Source organism: Nematostella vectensis, chromosome 8, assembly GCF_932526225.1.
Source record: "Nematostella vectensis chromosome 8, jaNemVect1.1, whole genome shotgun sequence".
Classification (NCBI taxonomy): domain Eukaryota; kingdom Metazoa; phylum Cnidaria; class Anthozoa; order Actiniaria; family Edwardsiidae; genus Nematostella; species Nematostella vectensis.
Window position 1 is genome coordinate 17188370 of NC_064041.1, and position 18835 is coordinate 17207204.

The window sequence follows — 18835 nt, forward strand, 5'->3', positions numbered from 1 at the left end:
TAACTTCCTAGGAACAAATTGAATACATATAATCAATAAATCTAGCAAGCTTATTTTGCAAACTCACTTTTTTTTATTATTTTTGCGCAAAACCTATCAGGATTAAGGGGGTCCAGCACAAAAAAAAAAAAAAACGAATTAAAAAAAAAAGCAAATTGGCCTGGGATCGAACCCGGCCTGAAGAACAAAACGGAAACCATACATACGGATTACCCAATCGATATGGCAGCACAAGGCTTTTACGGAAGGCTGTAAAGAACCCGAAGGCCCCAAGCACCGATATTTCCGAGCGAATATGCTGTACAACGCTCTTCCAAGGTTATCCCAACCCGCGCATTAATGGGGAGGACAATAACCAGGATCCCAGGCCTGTAATACGGTTACGCCACGCACAGATCGCCGAGATTGTGGATGACAAAAAATAGAGGTCTATTTGGGCGTCTTGGGTCTATTGGGGACTCGCCATGCGCACGGGCGCATCTCTTTTATTGTGTACATGACATCAAATTAGCGAAGAATAAAGACGCTGTTTTGGTATCATGTGAAAATCATAAAATAAATAGAAATAAAGACGTAAGGGGGGAGAATATTGACATCTTCATATTAGAATATTGACAAAATCCGCAATTTTGTCTACGCTGACTAAGTAAAGCTGTATTTTACTTTAAAGGGGCAGCAGCATAGTACTGCGCATGTCTGGAGTCAGTGTTTATTGTAGGCTTTTAAGTGTCAACAAACAGTTGAACTTTTTAATAGCTGTGAATACCTTATTAAATAATATGCAATATTATATTGAAAACTATGTTAATGGACAGTTTGTGGTCATTTCGTTTGTTTTGTTTAAAGTCTCCCACATGTACCAAAAGCTCATAAGTCAGTATTAGAATTTCACTGAAGTTCATTGTGTCAGGGCTCTAGAGCTATTGCAATTCTCTTAAACATGACACTCCGCCTTTGTTTTATTTTTAGTTTTGTTCTATTATTATTATTATTTTCTTTTTTAGAGGGGGAGGGGAATTCAGCTAAAAATAGCTAAGGGTCAATTCAAGCAACTAGTACAAAAGATGTTTTTTTGCAGTACTTTATTCAATATATTCAAGGTTATCATGCAATTCTGTTGTTTGACTGCATATATATATATATATTTTATCTTTCTTTTCATTACAAGTTCTATATGTGTAAGTGGTGACCATAGCTATGATTACTATTATTTAGAATATTTTTTTACCTACTAACAGAAAACAACTTGACTGCAAAACACTTACTGTAGGGCACTCGATATTAGGCATTACTTTCATGTGGATGTAAGGTTGAAATGTCAAAACCTTCATTAACCCGTGAACTACGCTTTAGCGTATTACACTTTGTGGTGATCTGATTCTATTGTTCTTTTTTGTGTTTTACTAACTATTGCCGTTTAACTATCACACTTTGTTTCACGGGTTAATGAAAACCACTCTAATTACTTACAGTAGTTCTTTTTTCATATTATCATTTACTTGTATAATTTAGATGAGCAATACATATTTCTTTATGGCTTTGTAGAGCTCATCTCGTTCCTCATAAATAACAAACAAAATTAAGTTTGTTCTTATTTTGGTGCAAAGGAATCTACAGTAGTTTTCTAATCAGATAATTGTTTTTCTTTTAACACTCACCTGTTATTTCAACAGCCTTACTTGAGTTTGCATGTCTCAAAAAAAAAAAACCTTGTTTAATAAACAAAGACATGTTACAAACTTATTTAATAATAGGTAACAACTGCAATATTGTATGAAGAGAGTGCCCCTCTCTTCCCCCTGCTATTGTTGAAATTATGCTCAATAAACTTTTACCTCTTCCCTCTCCACCAGTTAAGCATTCTATGTATGCTTCCCTGTACAAAATGCACCCCTTCAAATAGAACATTAAAGTTCACATACTTGTTTACTTCCTCAAACTCTTTGCTTTGTGTTTTTTGTTAACTTCCTAGGAACAAATTGAATACATATAATCAATAAATCTAGCAAGCTTATTTTGCAAACTCACTTTTTTTTATTATTTTTGCGCAAAACCTATCAGGATTAAGGGGGTCCAGCACAAAGAAAAAAAACGAATTAAAAAAAAGCCCATTGGCCTGGGATCGAACCCGGTCTGAAGAACAAAACGGAAACCATACATACGGATTACCCAATCGGTATGGCAGCACAAGGCTTTTACGGAAGGCTGTAAAGAACCCGAAGGCCCCAAGCACCGATATTTCCGAGCGAATATGCTGTACAACACTCTTGCAAGGTTATCCCAACCCGCGCATTAATGGGGAGGACAATAACCAGGATCCCAGGCCTGTAATACGGTTACGCCACGCACAGCTCGCCGAGATTGTGGATGACAAAAAATAGAGGTCTATTTGGGCGTCTTGGGTCCCTTGGGGACTCGCCATGCGCACGGGCGCATCTCTTTTATTGTGTACATGACATCAAATTAGCGAAGAAAAAAGACGCTGTTTTGGTATCATGTGAAAATCATAAAATAAATAGAAATAATGACGTAAGTGGGGAGAATATTGACATCTTCATATTAGAATATTGACAAAATCCGCAATTTTGTCTACGCTGATTAAGTAAAGCTGTATTTTACTTTAAAGGGGCAGCAGCATAGTACTGCGCATGTCTGGAGTCAGTGTTTATTGTAGGCTTTTAAGTGTCTACAAACAGTTGAACTTTTTAAAAGCTGTCAATACCTTATTAAATAATATGCAATATTATATTGAAAACTATGTTAATGGCCAGTTTGTGGTCATTTTTTTTGTTTTGTTTAAAGTCTCCCACATGTACCAAAAGCTCATAAGTCAGTATTAGAATTTCACTGAAGTTCATTGTGTCAGGGCTCTAGAGCTATTGCAAATCTCTTAACCATGACACTCCCCTTTTAAAGGAAAGTAAAAAAAATCAAAATTGTTGGTGGGGGTCTCTGTTGTGTTTGTTTTCTTTTTAGTTCTGTTCTGTTATTATTATTATTATTTTCTTTTTTAGAGGGGGAGGGGAATTCAGCTAAAAATAGCCAAGGGTCAATTCAAGCAACTAGTACAAAAGATGTTTTTTTGCAGTCCTTTATTCAATATATTCAAGGTTATCATGCAATTTTGTTGTTTGACTGCATATATATATATATATATATATATATATATATATATATATATTATATTTCTTTTCATTACAAGTTCTATATGTGTAAGTGGTGACCATAGCTATGATTACTATTATTTAGAATATGTTTTTACCTACTAACAGAAAACAACTTGACTGCAAAACACTTACTGTAGGGCACTCGATATTAGGCATTACTTTCATGTGGATGTAAGGTTGAAATGTCAAAACCTTCATTAACCCGTGAACTACGCTTTAGCGTATTACACTTTGTGGTGATCTGATTCTATTGTTCTTTTTTGTGTTTTACTAACTATTACCGTTTAACTATCACACTTTGTTTCACGGGTTAATTAAAACAACTCTAATTACTTACAGTAGTTCTTTTTAAATATTATCATTTACTTGTATAATTTAGATGAGCATACATATTTCTTTATGGCTTTGTAGAGCTCATCTCGTTCCTCATAAATAACAAACAAAATGAAGTTTGTTCTTATTTTGGTGCAAAGGAATCTACAGTAGTTTTCTAATCAGATAATTGTTTTTCTTTTAACACTCAACTGTTATTTCAACAGCCTTACTTGAGTTTGCTTGTCTCAGAAATAGACCTTGCTTAATAAACAAAGACATGTTACAAACTTATTTAATAATAGGTACCAACTGCAATATTTTATGAAGAGAGTGCACCTCTCTTCCCCCTGCTATTGTTGAAATTATGCTCAATAAACTTTTACCTCTTCCCTCTCCACCAGTTAAGCATTCTATGTATGCTTCCCTGTACAAAATGCACCCCTTCAAATAGAACATTAAAGTTCACATACTTGTTTACTTCCTCAAACTCTTTGCTTTGTGTTTTTTGTTAACTTCCTAGGAACAAATTGAATACATATAATCAATAAATCTAGCAAGCTTATTTTGCAAACTCACTTTTTTTTATTATTTTTGCGCAAAACCTATCAGGATTAAGGGGGTCCAGCACAAAGAAAAAAAAAACGAATTAAAAAAAAAAGCAAATTGGCCTGGGATCGAACCCGGTCTGAAGAACAAAACGGAAACCATACATACGGATTACCCAATCGATATGGCAGCACAAGGCTTTTACGGAAGGCTGTAAAGAACCCGAAGGCCCCAAGCACCGATATTTCCGAGCGAATATGCTGTACAACGCTCTTCCAAGGTTATCCCAACCCGCGCATTAATGGGGAGGACAATAACCAGGATCCCAGGCCTGTAATACGGTTACGCCACGCACAGATCGCCGAGATTGTGGATGACAAAAAATAGAGGTCTATTTGGGCGTCTTGGGTCTATTGGGGACACGCCATGCGCACGGGCGCATCTCTTTTATTGTGTACATGACATCAAATTAGCGAAGAAAAAAGACGCTGTTTTGGTACCATGTGAAAAGCATAAAATAAATAGAAATAAAACGTAAGGGGGGAGAATATTGACATATTCATATTAGAATATTGACAAAATCCGCAATATTGTCTACGCTGACTAAGTAAAGCCATATTTTACTTTAAAGGGGCAGCAGCACAGTACTGCGCATGTCTGGAGTCAGTGTTTATTGTAGGCTTTTAAGTGTCTACAAACAGTTGAACTTTTTAAAAGCTGTCAATACCTTATTAAATAATATGCAATATTATATTGAAAACTATGTTAATGGACAGTTTGTGGTCATTTTTTGTTTTGTTTAAAGTCTCCCACATGTACCAAAAGCTCATAAGTCAGTATTAGAATTTCACTGAAGTTCATTGTGTCAGGGCTCTAGAGCTATTGCAAATCTCTTAAACATGACACTCCCCCTTTAAAGGAAAGTAAAAAAAATCAAAATTGTTGGTGGGGGTCTCTGCTGTGTTTGTTTTCTTTTTAGTTTTGTTCTATTATTATTATTATTTTCTTTTATAGAGGGGGAGGGGAATTCAGCTAAAAATAGCCAAGGGTCAATTCAAGCAACTAGTACAAAAGATTTTTTTTTTGCAGTCCTTTATTCAATATATTCAAGGTTGTCATGCAATTCTGTTGTTTGACTGCATATATATATTTTTTCTCTCTTTTCATTACAAGTTCTATATGTGTAAGTGGTGACCATAGCTATCATTACTATTATTTAGAATAATTTTTTACCTACTAACAGAAAACAACTTGACTGCAAAACACTTACTGTAGGGCACTCGATATTAGGCATTACTTTCATGTGGATGTCAGGTTGAAATGTCAAAACCTTCATTAACCCGTGAACTACGCTTTAGCGTATTACACTTTGTTGTGATCTGATTCTATTGTTATTTTTTGTGTTTTACTAACTATTACCGTTTAACTATCACACTTTGTTTCACGGGTTAATGAAAACCACTCTAATTACTTACAGTAATTCTTTTTTAATATTATTATTTACTTGTATAATTTAGATGAGCAATACATATTTCTTCTTGGCCTTGTAGAGCTCATCTCGTTCCTCATAAATAACAAACAAAATGAAGTTTGTTCTTATTTGGTGCAAAGGAATCTACATTAGTTTTCTAATCAGATAATTGTTTTTTTTTAACACTCACCTGTTATTTCAACAGCTCTAGCTTGTCTCAGAAATAGACCTTGCTTAATAAACAAAGACATGTTACAAACTTATTTAATAATAGGTAACAACTGCAATATTGTATGAAGAGAGTGCCCCTCTCTTCCCCCTGCTATTGTTGAAATTATGCTCAATAAACTGTTACTTCTCCCCTCTCCACCAGTTAAGCATTCTATGTATGCTTCCCTGTACAAAATGCGCCCCTTCAAATAGAACATTAAAGTTCACATACTTGTTTACTTCCTCAAACGCTTTGCTTTGTGTTTTTTTGTTAACTTCCTAGGAACAAATTAAATACATATAATCAATACATCCAGCAAGCTTATTTTGCAAACTCACTTTTTTTATTATTTTTTGCGCAAAACCAATCAGGATTAGGGGGTCAAGCACAAAGAAAGAAAACGAATAAAAAAAAGGCCCATTGGCCTGGGATCGAACCCGGTCTGAAGAACAAAACGAAAACCATACATACGGATTACCCAATCGGTATGGCAGCACAAGGCTTTTACGGAAGGCTGTAAAGAACCCGAAGGCCCCAAGCACCGATATTTCCGAGCGAATATGCTGTACAACACTCTTGCAAGGTTATCCCAACCCGCGCATTAATGGGGAGGACAATAACCAGGATCCCAGACCTGTAATACGGTTACGCCACGCACAGCTCGCCGAGATTGTGGATGACAAAAATTAGAGGTCTATTTGGGCGTCTTGGGTCCCTTGGGGACTCGCCATGCGCACGGGCGCATCTCTTTTATTGTGTACATGACATCAAATTAGCGAAGAAAAAAGACGCTGTTTTGGTATCATGTGAAAATCATAAAATAAATAGAAATAAAGACGTAAGGGGGGAGAATATTGACATCTTCATATTAGAATATTGACAAAATCCGCAATTTTGTCTACGCTGACTAAGTAGAGCTGTATTTAACTTTAAAGGGGCAGCAACATAGTACTGCGCATGTCTGGAGTCAGTGATTATTGTAGGCTTTTAAGTGTCAACAAACAGTTGAACTTTTTAAAAGCTGTGAATACCTTATTAAATAATATGCAATATTATATTGAAAACTATGTTAATTGACAGTTTGTGGTCATTTCTTTTGTTTTGTTTAAAGTCTCCCACATGTACCAAAAGCTCATAAGTCAGTATTAGAATTTCACTGAAGTTCATTGTGTCAGGGCTCTAGAGCTATTGCAAATATCTTAACCATGACACTCCCCTTTTAAAGGAAAGTAAAAAAAATCAAAATTGTTGGTGGGGGTCTCTGTTGTGTTTGTTTTCTTTTTAGTTTTGTTCTATTATTATTATTATTATTTTCTTTTTTAGAGGGGGAGGGGAATTCAGCTAAAAATAGCCAAGGGTCAATTCAAGCAACTAGTACAAAAGATGTTTTTTTGCAGTCCTTTATTCAATATATTCAAGGTTATCATGCAATTCTGTTGTTTGACTGCATATATATATATATATATATATATATATATATATATATATATATATATATATATATATATATATATATATATATATATATATATATATTATATTTCTTTTCATTACAAGTTCTATATGTGTAAGTGGTGACCATAGCTATGATTACTATTATTTAGAATATGTTTTTACCTACTAACAGAAAACAACTTGACTGCAAAACACTTACTGTAGGGCACTCGATATTAGGCATTACTTTCATGTGGATGTAAGGTTGAAATGTCAAAACCTTCATTAACCCGTGAACTACGCTTTAGCGTATTACACTTTGTGGTGATCTGATTCTATTGTTCTTTTTTGTGTTTTACTAACTATTACCGTTTAACTATCACACTTTGTTTCACGGGTTAATGAAAACAACTCTAATTACTTACAGTAGTTCTTTTTAAATATTATCATTTACTTGTATAATTTAGATGAGCATACATATTTCTTTATGGCTTTGTAGAGCTCATCTCGTTCCTCATAAATAACAAACAAAATGAAGTTTGTTCTTATTTTGGTGCAAAGGAATCTACAGTAGTTTTCTAATCAGATAATTGTTTTTCTTTTAACACTCAACTGTTATTTCAACAGCCTTACTTGAGTTTGCTTGTCTCAGAAATAGACCTTGCTTAATAAACAAAGACATGTTACAAACTTATTTAATAATAGGTACCAACTGCAATATTTTATGAAGAGAGTGCACCTCTCTTCCCCCTGCTATTGTTGAAATTATGCTCAATAAACTTTTACCTCTTCCCTCTCCACCAGTTAAGCATTCTATGTATGCTTCCCTGTACAAAATGCACCCCTTCAAATAGAACATTAAAGTTCACATACTTGTTTACTTCCTCAAACTCTTTGCTTTGTGTTTTTTGTTAACTTCCTAGGAACAAATTGAATACATATAATCAATAAATCTAGCAAGCTTATTTTGCAAACTCACTTTTTTTTATTATTTTTGCGCAAAACCTATCAGGATTAAGGGGGTCCAGCACAAAGAAAAAAAAATACGAATTAAAAAAAAAAGCAAATTGGCCTGGGATCGAACCCGGCCTGAAGAACAAAACGGAAACCATACATACGGATTACCCAATCGATATGGCAGCACAAGGCTTTTACGGAAGGCTGTAAAGAACCCGAAGGCCCCAAGCACCGATATTTCAGAGCGAATATGCTGTACAACGCTCTTCCAAGGTTATCCCAACCCGCGCATTAATGGTTAGGACAATAACCAGGATCCCAGGCCTGTAATACGGTTACGCCACGCACAGATCGCCGAGATTGTGGATGACAAAAAATAGAGGTCTATTTGGGCGTCTTGGGTCTATTGGGGACTCGCCATGCGCACGGGCGCATCTCTTTTATTGTGTACATGACATCAAATTAGCGAAGAAAAAAGACGCTGTTTTGGTATCATGTGAAAAGCATAAAATAAATAGAAATAAAGACGTAAGGGGGGAGAATATTGACATATTCATATTAGAATATTGACAAAATCCGCAATATTGTCTACGCTGACTAAGTAAAGCCATATTTTACTTTAAAGGGGCAGCAGCACAGTACTGCGCATGTCTGGAGTCAGTGTTAATTGTAGGCTTTTAAGTGTCTACAAACAGTTGAACTTTTTAAAAGCTGTCAATACCTTATTAAATAATATGCAATATTATATTGAAAACTATGTTAATGGACAGTTTGTGGTCATTTTTTGTTTTGTTTAAAGTCTCCCACATGTACCAAAAGCTCATAAGTCAGTATTAGAATTTCACTGAAGGTCATTGTGTCAGGGCTCTAGAGCTATTGCAAATCTCTTAAACATGACACTCCCCCTTTAAAGGAAAGTAAAAAAAAATCAAAATTGTTGGTGGGGGTCTCTGCTGTGTTTGTTTTCTTTTTTGTTTTGTTCTATTATTATTATTATTTTCTTTTATAGAGGGGGAGGGGAATTCAGCTAAAAATAGCCAAGGGTCAATTCAAGCAACTAGTACAAAAGATGTTTTTTTGCAGTCCTTTATTCAATATATTCAAGGTTATCATGCAATTCTGTTGTTTGACTGCATATATATATTTTTTCTCTCTTTTCATTACAAGTTCTATATGTGTAAGTGGTGAACATAGCTATCATTACTATTATTTAGAATAATTTTTTACCTACTAACAGAAAACAACTTGACTGCAAAACACTTACTGTAGGGCACTCGATATTAGGCATTACTTTCATGTGGATGTCAGGTTGAAATGTCAAAACCTTCATTAACCCGTGAACTACGCTTTAGCGTATTACACTTTGTTGTGATCTGATTCTATTGTTCTTTTTTGTGTTTTACTAACTATTACCGTTTAACTATCACACTTTGTTTCACGGGTTAATGAAAACCACTCTAATTACTTACAGTAATTCTTTTTTAATATTATTATTTACTTGTATAATTTAGATGAGCAATACATATTTCTTCTTGGCCTTGTAGAGCTCATCTCGTTCCTCATAAATAACAAACAAAATGAAGTTTGTTCTTATTTGGTGCAAAGGAATCTACATTAGTTTTCTAATCAGATAATTGTTTTTTTTTAACACTCACCTGTTATTTCAACAGCTCTAGCTTGTCTCAGAAATAGACCTTGCTTAATAAACAAAGACATGTTACAAACTTATTTAATAATAGGTAACAACTGCAATATTGTATGAAGAGAGTGCCCCTCCTTTCCCCCTGCTATTGTTGAAATTATGCTCAATAAACTGTTACCTCTCCCCTCTCCACCAGTTAAGCATTCTATGTATGCTTCCCTGTACAAAATGCGCCCCTTCAAATAGAACATTAAAGTTCCCATACTTGTTTACTTCCTCAAACGCTTTGCTTTGTGTTTTTTTGTTAACTTCCTAGGAACAAATTGAATACATATAATCAATACATCCAGCAAGCTTATTTTGCAAACTCACTTTTTTTATTATTTTTTGCGCAAAACCAATCAGGATTAGGGGGTCAAGCACAAAGAAAGAAAACGAATAAAAAAAAGGCGCATTGGCCTGGGATCGAACCCGGTCTGAAGAACAAAACGAAAACCATACATACGGATTACCCAATCGGTATGGCAGCACAAGGCTTTTACGGAAGGCTGTAAAGAACCCGAAGGCCCCAAGCACCGATATTTCCGAGCGAATATGCTGTACAACACTCTTGCAAGGTTATCCCAACCCGCGCATTAATGGGGAGGACAATAACCAGGATCCCAGACCTGTAATACGGTTACGCCACGCACAGCTCGCCGAGATTGTGGATGACAAAAATTAGAGGTCTTTTTGGGCGTCTTGGGTCCCTTGGGGACTCGCCATGCGCACGGGCGCATCTCTTTTATTGTGTACATGACATCAAATTAGCGAAGAAAAAAGACGCTGTTTTGGTATCATGTGAAAATCATAAAATAAATAGAAATAAAGACGTAAGGGGGGAGAATATTGACATCTTCATATTAGAATATTGACAAAATCCGCAATTTTGTCTACGCTGACTAAGTAGAGCTGTATTTTACTTTAAAGGGGCAGCAACATAGTACTACGCATGTCTGGAGTCAGTGATTATTGTATGCTTTTAAGTGTCAACAAACAGTTGAACTTTTTAAAAGCTGTGAATACCTTATTAAATAATGTGCAATATTATATTGAAAACTATGTTAATTGACAGTTTGTGGTCATTTCTTTTGTTTTGTTTAAAGTCTCCCACATGTACCAAAAGCTCATAAGTCAGTATTAGAATTTCACTGAAGTTCATTGTGTCAGGGCTCTAGAGCTATTGCAAATATCTTAACCATGACACTCCCCTTTTAAAGGAAAGTAAAAAAAATCAAAATTGTTGGTGGGGGTCTCTGTTGTGTTTGTTTTCTTTTTAGTTTTGTTCTATTATTATTATTATTATTATTATTTTCTTTTTTAGAGGGGGAGGGGAATTCAGCTAAAAATAGCCAAGGGTCAATTCAAGCAACTAGTACAAAAGATGTTTTTTTGCAGTCCTTTATTCAATATATTCAAGGTTATCATGCAATTCTGTTGTTTGACTGCATATATATATTTTTTCTTTCTTTTCATTACAAGTTCTATATGTGTAAGTGGTGACCATAGCTATGATTACTATTATTTAGAATATTTTTTTACCTACTAACAGAAAACAACTTGACTGCAAAACACTTACTGTAGGGCACTTGATATTAGGCATTACTTTCATGTGGATGTAAGGTTGAAATGTCAAAACCTTCATTAACCCGTGAACTACGCTTTAGCGTACTACACTTTGTGGTGATCTGATTCTATTGTACTTTTTTGTGTTTTACTAACTATTACCGTTTAACTATCACACTTTGTTTCACGGGTTAATGAAAACCACTCTAGATACTTACAGTAGTTCTTTTTTAATATTATTATTTACTTGTATAATTTAGATGAGCAATACATATTTCTTTATGGCTTTGTAGAGATCATCTCGTTCCTCATAAATAACAAACAAAATGAAGTTTGTTCTTATTTTGGTGCAAAGGAATCTACAGTAGTTTTCTAATCAGATAATTGTTTTTCTTTTAACACACACCTGTTATTTCAACAGCCTTACTTGAGTTTGCTTGTCTCAGAAATAGACCTTGCTTAATAAACAAAGACATGTTACAAACTTATTTAATAATAGGTAACAACTGCAATATTGTATGAAGGGTGTGCCCCTTTCTTCCCCCTGCTATTGTTGAAATTATGCTCAATAAACTTTTACCTCTTCCCTCTCCACCAGTTAAGCAGTCTATGTATGCTTCCCTGTACAAAATGCACCCCTTCAAATAGAACATTAAAGTTCACATACTTGTTTACTTCCTCAAACTCTTTGCTTTGTGTTTTTTGTTAACTTCCCAGGAACAAATTGAATACATATAATCAATAAATCTAGCAAGCATATTTTGCAAACTCACTTTTTTTATTATTTTTGCGCAAAACCAATCAGGATTAGGGGGGTCAAGCACAAAGAAAGAAAACGAATAAAAAAAGGCGCATTGGCCTGGGATCGAACCCGGTCTGAAGAACAAAACGGAAACCATACATACGGATTACCCAATCGGTATGGCAGCACAAGGCTTTTACGGAAGGCTGTAAAGAACCCGAAGGCCCCAAGCACCGATATTTCCGAGCGAATATGCTGTACAACCCTCTTGCAAGGTTATCCCAACCCGCGCATTAATGGGGAGGACAATAACCAGGATCCCAGGCCTGTAATACGGTTACGCCACGCACAGCTCGCCGAGATTGTGGATGACAAAAAATAGAGGTCTATTTGGGCGTCTTGGGTCCCTTGGGGACTCGCCATGCGCACGGGCGCATCTCTTTTATTGTGTACATGACATCAAATTAGCGAAGAAAAAAGACGCTGTTTTGGTATCATGTGAAAAGCATAAAATAAATAGAAATAAAGACGTAAGGGGGGAGAATATTGACATCTTCATATTAGAATATTGACAAAATCCGCAATTTTGTCTACGCTGACTAAGTAAAGCTGTATTTTACTTTAAAGGGGCAGCAACATAATACTGCGCATGTCTGGAGTCAGTGATTATTGTAGGCTTTTAAGTGTCAACAAACAGTTGACCTTTTTAAAAGCTGTGAATACCTTATTAAATAATATGCAATATTATATTGAAAACTATGTTAATTGACAGTTTGTGGTCATTTTTTTTGTTTTGTTTAAAGTCTCCCACATGTACAAAAAGCTCATAAGTCAGTATTAGAATTTCACTGAAGTTCATTGTGTCAGGGCTCTAGAGCTATTGCAAATCTCTTAAACATGACACTCCCCTTTTAAAGGAAAGTAAAAAAAATCAAAATTGTTGGTGGGGGTCTCTGTTGTGTTTGTTTTCTTTTTAGTTTTGTTCTATTATTATTATTATTTTATTTTTTAGAGGGGGAGGGGAATTCAGCTAAAAATAGCCAAGGGTAAATTCAAGCAACTAGTACAAAAGATGTTTTTTTTGCAGTCCTTTATTCAATATATTCAAGGTTATCATGCAATTCTGTTGTTTGACTGCATATATATATATATTTTTTTTTCTTTCTTTTCATTACAAGTTCTATATGTGTAAGTGGTGACCATAGCTATGATTACTATTATTTAGAATATTTTTTACCTACTAACAGAAAACAACTTGACTGCAAAACACTTACTGTAGGGCACTCGATATTAGGCATTACTTTCATGTGGATGTAAGGTTGAAATGTCAAAACCTTCATTAACCCGTGAACTACGCTTTAGCGTATTACACTTTGTGGTGATCTGATTCTATTGTACTTTTTTGTGTTTTACTAACTATTACCGTTTAACTATCACACTTTGTTTCACGGGTTAATGAAAACCACTCTAGATACTTACAGTAGTTCTTTTTTAATATTATTATTTACTTGTATAATTTAGATGAGCAATACATATTTCTTTATGGCTTTGTAGAGCTCATCTCGTTCCTCATAAATAACAAACAAAATGAAGTTTGTTCTTATTTTGGTGCAAAGGAATCTACAGTAGTTTTCTAATCAGATAATTGTTTTTCTTTTAACACTCACCTGTTATTTCAACAGCCTTACTTGAGTTTGCTTGTCTCAGAAATAGACCTTGCTTAATAAACAAAGACATGTTACAAACTGTTTTAATAATAGGTAACAACTGCAATATTGTATGAAGGGAGTGCCCCTCTCTTCCCCCTGCTATTGGTGAAATTATGCTCAATAAACTTTTACCTCTTCACTCTCCACCAGTTAAGCAGTCTATGTATGCTTCCCTGTACAAAATGCACCCCTTCAAATAGAACATTAAAGTTCACATACTTGTTTACTTCCTCAAACTCTTTGCATTGTGTTTTTTGTTAACTTCCCAGGAACAAATTGAATACATATAATCAATAAATCTAGCAAGCTGATTTTGCAAACTCACTTTTTTTTATTATTTTTGCTCAAAACCTATCAGGATTAAGGGGGTCCAGCATAAAGAAAAAAAAACGAACTAAAAAAAAGCCCATTGGCCTGGGATCGAACCCGGTCTGAAGAACAAAACGGAAACCATACATACGGATTACCCAATCGGTATGGCAGCACAAGGCTTTTACGGAAGGCTGTAAAGAACCCGAAGGCCCCAAGCACCGATATTTCCGAGCGAATATGCTGTACAACACTCTTGCAAGGTTATCCCAACCCGCGCATTAATGGGGAGGACAATAACCAGGATCCCAGGCCTGTAATACGGTTACGCCACGCACAGCTCGCCGAGATTGTGGATGACAAAAAATAGAGGTCTATTTGGGCGTCTTGGGTCCCTTTGGGACTCGCCATGCGCACTGGCGCATCTCTTTTATTGTGTACATGACATAAAATTAGCGAAGAAAAAAGACGCTGTTTTGGTATCATGTGAAAAGCATAAAATAAATAGAAATAAAGACGTAAGGGGGGAGAATATTGACATCTTCATATTAGAATATTGACAAAATTCGCAATTTTGTCTACGCTGACTAAGTAAAGCTGTATTTTACTTTAAAGGGGCAGCAACATGATACTGCGCATGTCTGGATTCAGTGATTATTGTAGGCTTTAAAGTGTCAACAAACAGTTGACCTTTTTAAAAGCTGTGAATACCTTATTAAATAATATGCAATATTATATTGAAAACTATGTTAATTGACAGTTTGTGGTCATTTTTTTTGTTTTGTTTAAAGTCTCCCACATGTACTAAAAGCTCATAAGTCAGTATTAGAATTTCACTGAAGTTCATTGTGTCAGGGCTCTAGAGCTATTGCAAATCTCTTAAACATGACACTCCCCTTTTAAAGGAAAGTAAAAAAAATCAAAATTGTTGGTGGGGGTCTCTGTTGTGTTTGTTTTCTTTTTAGTTTTGTTCTATTATTATAATTATTTTCTTTTTTAGAGGGGGAGGGGAATTCAGCTAAAAATAGCCAAGGGTCAATTCAAGCAACTAGTACAAAAGATGTTTTTTTTTGCAGTCCTTTATTCAATATATTCAAGGTTATCATGCAATTCTGTTGTTTGACTGCATATATATATATATATATTTCTTTCTTTTCATTACAAGTTCTATATGTGTAAGTGGTGACCATAGCTATGATTACTATTATTTAGAATATTTTTTTACCTACTAACAGAAAACAACTTGACTGCAAAACACTTACTGTAGGGCACTCGATATTAGGCATTACTTTCATGTGGATGTAAGGTTGAAATGTCAAAACCTTCATTAACCCGTGAACTACGCTTTAGCGTATTACACTTTGTGGTGATCTGATTCTATTGTACTTTTTTGTGTTTTACTAACTATTACCGTTTAACTATCACACTTTGTTTCACGGGTTAATGAAAACCACTCTAGATACTTACAGTAGTTCTTTTTCAATATTATTATTTACTTGTATAATTTAGATGAGCAATACATATTTCTTTATGGCTTTGTAGAGCTCATCCCGTTCCTCATAAATAACAAACAAAATGAAGTTTGTTCTTATTTTGGTGCAAAGGAATCTACAGTAGTTTTCTAATCAGATAATTGTTTTTCTTTTAACACTCACCTGTTATTTCAACAGCCTTACTTGAGTTTGCTTGTCTCAGAAATAGACCTTGCTTAATAAACAAAGACATGTTACAAACTTATTTAATAATAGGTAACAACTGCAATATTGTATGAAGAGAGTGCCCCTCTCTTCCCCCTGCTATTGTTTAAATTATGCTCAATAAACTTTTACCTCTTCCCTCTCCACCAGTTAAGCATTCTATGTATGCTTCCCTGTACAAAATGCACCCCTTCAAATAGAACATTAAAGTTCACATACTTGTTTACTTCCTCAAACTCTTTGCTTTGTGTTTTTTGTTAACTTCCTAGGAACAAATTGAATACATATAATCAATAAATCTAGCAAGCTTATTTTGCAAACTCACTTTTTTTATTATTTTTGCGCAAAACCTATCAGGATTAAGGGGGTCCAGCACAAAGAAACAAAAACGAACTAAAAAAAAAAGCCCATTGGCCTGGGATCGAACCCGGTCTGAAGAACAAAACGGAAACCATACATACGGATTACCCAATCGGTATGGCAGCACAAGGCTTTTACGGAAGGCTGTAAAGAACCCGAAGGCCCCAAGCACCGATATTTCCGAGCGAATATGCTGTACAACACTCTTGCAAGGTTATCCCAACCCGCGCATTAATGGGGAGGACAATAACCAGGATACCAGGCCTGTAATACGGTTACGCCACGCACAGCTCGCCGAGATTGTGGATGACAAAAAATAGAGGTCTATTTGGGCGTCTTGGGTCCCTTGGGGACTCGCCATGCGCACGGGCGCATCTCTTTTATTGTGTACATGACATCAAATTAGCGAAGAAAAAAGACGCTGTTTTGGTATCATATGAAAATCATAAAATAAATAGAAATAAAGACGTAAGGGGGGAGAATATTGACATCTTCATATTAGAATATTGACAAAATCCGCAATTTTGTCTACGCTGATTAAGTAAAGCTGTATTTTACTTTAAAGGGGCAGCAACATAGTACTGCGCATGTCTGGAGTCAGTGATTATTGTAGGCTTTTAAGTGTCAACAAACAGTTGACCTTTTTAAAAGCTGTGAACACCTTATTAAATAATATGCAATATTATATTGAAAACTATGTTAATTGACAGATTGTGGTCATTTATTTTTTTTTTGTTTAAAGTCTCCCACATGTACCAAAAGCTCATAAGTCAGTATTAGAATTTCACTGAAGTTTATTGTGTCAGGGCTCTAGAGCTATTGCAAATCTCTTAACCATGACACTCCCCTTTTAAAGAAAAGTAAAAAAATTCAAAATTGTTGGTGGGGGTCTCTGTTGTAATTGTTTTCTTTTTAGTTTTGTTCTATTATTATTAGTATTATTTTATTTTTTAGAGGGGGAGGGGAATTCAGCTAAAAATAGCCAAGGGTCATTTCAAGCAACTAGTACAAAAGATGTTTTTTGCAGTCCTTTATTCAATATATTCAAGGTTATCATGCAATTCTGTTGTTTGACTGCATATATATATATATTTTTTTTTTCTTTCTTTTCATTACAAGTTCTATATGTGTAAGTGGTGAAAATAGCTATGATTACTATTATTTAGAATATTTTTTTACCTACTAACAGAAAACAACTTGACTGCAAAACACTTACTGTAGGGCACTCGATATTAGGCATTACTTTCATGTGGATGTAAGGTTGAAAGGTCAAAACCTTCATTAACCCGTGAACTACGCTTTAGCGTATTACACTTTGTGGTGATCTGATTCTATTGTACTTTTTTGTGTTTTACTAACTATTACCGTTTAACTATCACACTTTGTTTCACGGGTTAATGAAAACCACTCTAGATACTTACAGTAGTTCTTTTTTAATATTATTATTTACTTGTATAATTTAGATGAGCAATACATATTTCTTTATGGCTTTGTAGAGCTCATCTCGTTCCTCATAAATAACAAACAAAATGAAGTTTGTTCTTATTTTGGTGCAAAGGAATCTACAGTAGTTTTCTAATCAGATAATTGTTTTTCTTTTAACACTCACCTGTTATTTCAACAGCCTTACTTGAGTTTGCTTGTCTCAGAAATAGACCTTGCTTAATAAACAAAGACATGTTACAAACTTATTTAATAATAGGTAACAACTGCAATATTGTATGAAGGGAGTGCCCCTCTCTTCCCCCTGCTATTGTTGAAATTATGCTCAATAAACTTTTACCTCTTCCCTCTCCACCAGTTAAGCATTCTATGTATGCTTCCCTGTACAAAATGCACCCCTTCAAATAGAACATTAAAGTTCACATACTTGTTTACTTCCTCAAACTCTTTGCTTTGTGTTTTTTGTTAACTTCCTAGGAACAAATTGAATACATATAATCAATAAATCTAGCAAGCTCATTTTGCAAACTCATTTTTTTTATTATTTTTGCGCAAAACCTATCAGGATTAAGGGGGTCCAGCACAAAGAAAAAAAAACGAACTAAAAAAAAAGCCCATTGGCCTGGGATCGAACCCGGTCTGAAGAACAAAACGGAAACCATACATACGGAGTACCCAATCGGTATGGCAGCACAAGGCTTTTACGGAAGGCTGTAAAGAACCCGAAGGCTCCAAGCACCGATATTTCCGAGCGAATATGCTGTACAACACTCTTGCAAGGTTATCCCAACCCGCGCATTAATGGGGAGGACAATAACCAGGATCCCAGGCCTGTAATACGGTTACGCCACGCACAGCTCGCCGAGATTGTGGATGACAAAAAATAGAAGTCTATTTGGGCGTCTTGGGTCCCTTGGGGACTCGCCATGCGCACGAGCGAATCTCTTTTATTGTGTACATGACATCAAATTAGCGAAGAAAAAAGACGCTGTTTTGGTATCATGTGAAAAGCATAAAATAAATAGAAATAAAGACGTAAGGGGGGAGAATATTGACATCTTCATATTAGAATATTGACAAAATCCGCAATTTTGTCTACGCTGACTAAGTAAAGCTGTATTTTACTTTAAAGAAGCAGCAACATAGTACTGCGCATGTCTGGAGTCAGTGATTATTGTAGGCTTTTAAGTGTCTACAAACAGTTGAACTTTTTAAAAGCTGTCAATA